The following is a 906-nucleotide window of genomic DNA, read 5'->3' as shown; positions in this document are numbered from 1 at the left end:
TGAGGCCGGCCCTGAGCAGCGCATGCGCCTAGTGCAGGTCATGGCGCAGGCGCACAATCAGGCAACTTTGGCGCGGAGTTGAGCAAGCGGCTGGGCGGAACGGAGTAACTGCGCGTGCGCAAGCCTGTTGGTTTTCCCCGACGTTTACACTCCAGCGGCATGTAGCCCAGTCGGAGTTTAATTCATGCAAAAGCTATCCTGAAATGTTTCTGAAGACTGTGGGTGAACTTTTATGCATTCCTAATAGTGTTTTTTAAATTAATGAGCAATATTACTATAATTATCATTTATGGAACGCTAAATTCTTCAACCTCTGGTAGGCAATTTACATTATACATTGAAATTGATAACATCTGGACATTGAGCAGCTTCCTATCCTACGGATCAATAATAATGGCAAGACATATTAATTGGTATTGTGATTTACTCATATAATAAAACAAGCGATTGATTTTAGTTAATTATGAAATCAGAAAAGAAAAAAAAAATAAAGTTGATTCAAAGAAGTTGAAAGGAAAGTGCGAAAGGGTGTTTTTTTCCGGTTTCGAGGGGCAGAAGGTGACCTAAAAAGTGGTTAAGTATTGTGACTTTCTCCTAAAGAGACAAGTCCAATCTAGATTTATTTGATGCCAAATGAATGAAAAATTAATTTTTTGCTGAGATTTCTCCTGCTTGGCCACTTCAAAGATTGCTTTATTTTTATTTGAAATGATTTTTATTCCTGAGGTAACTATCACCTCCCAACAACTTATTTTTTTTTAATGACAGCAGAATGCATTACAATTCTTATTACACATATAGAGCACAATTTTTCATATCTCTAGTTATATACATAGTATATTCACACTAATTCGTGTCTTCAGACCTGTACTTTGGATAATAATGATCACCACTTTCCACATCACT

Source organism: Callospermophilus lateralis, chromosome 3 (assembly GCF_048772815.1).
Source record: "Callospermophilus lateralis isolate mCalLat2 chromosome 3, mCalLat2.hap1, whole genome shotgun sequence".
Taxonomy (NCBI): Eukaryota; Metazoa; Chordata; class Mammalia; order Rodentia; family Sciuridae; genus Callospermophilus; species Callospermophilus lateralis.
The sequence above is the reverse complement of the archived record's forward strand: the minus strand, read 5'-3'. Positions refer to the sequence as shown.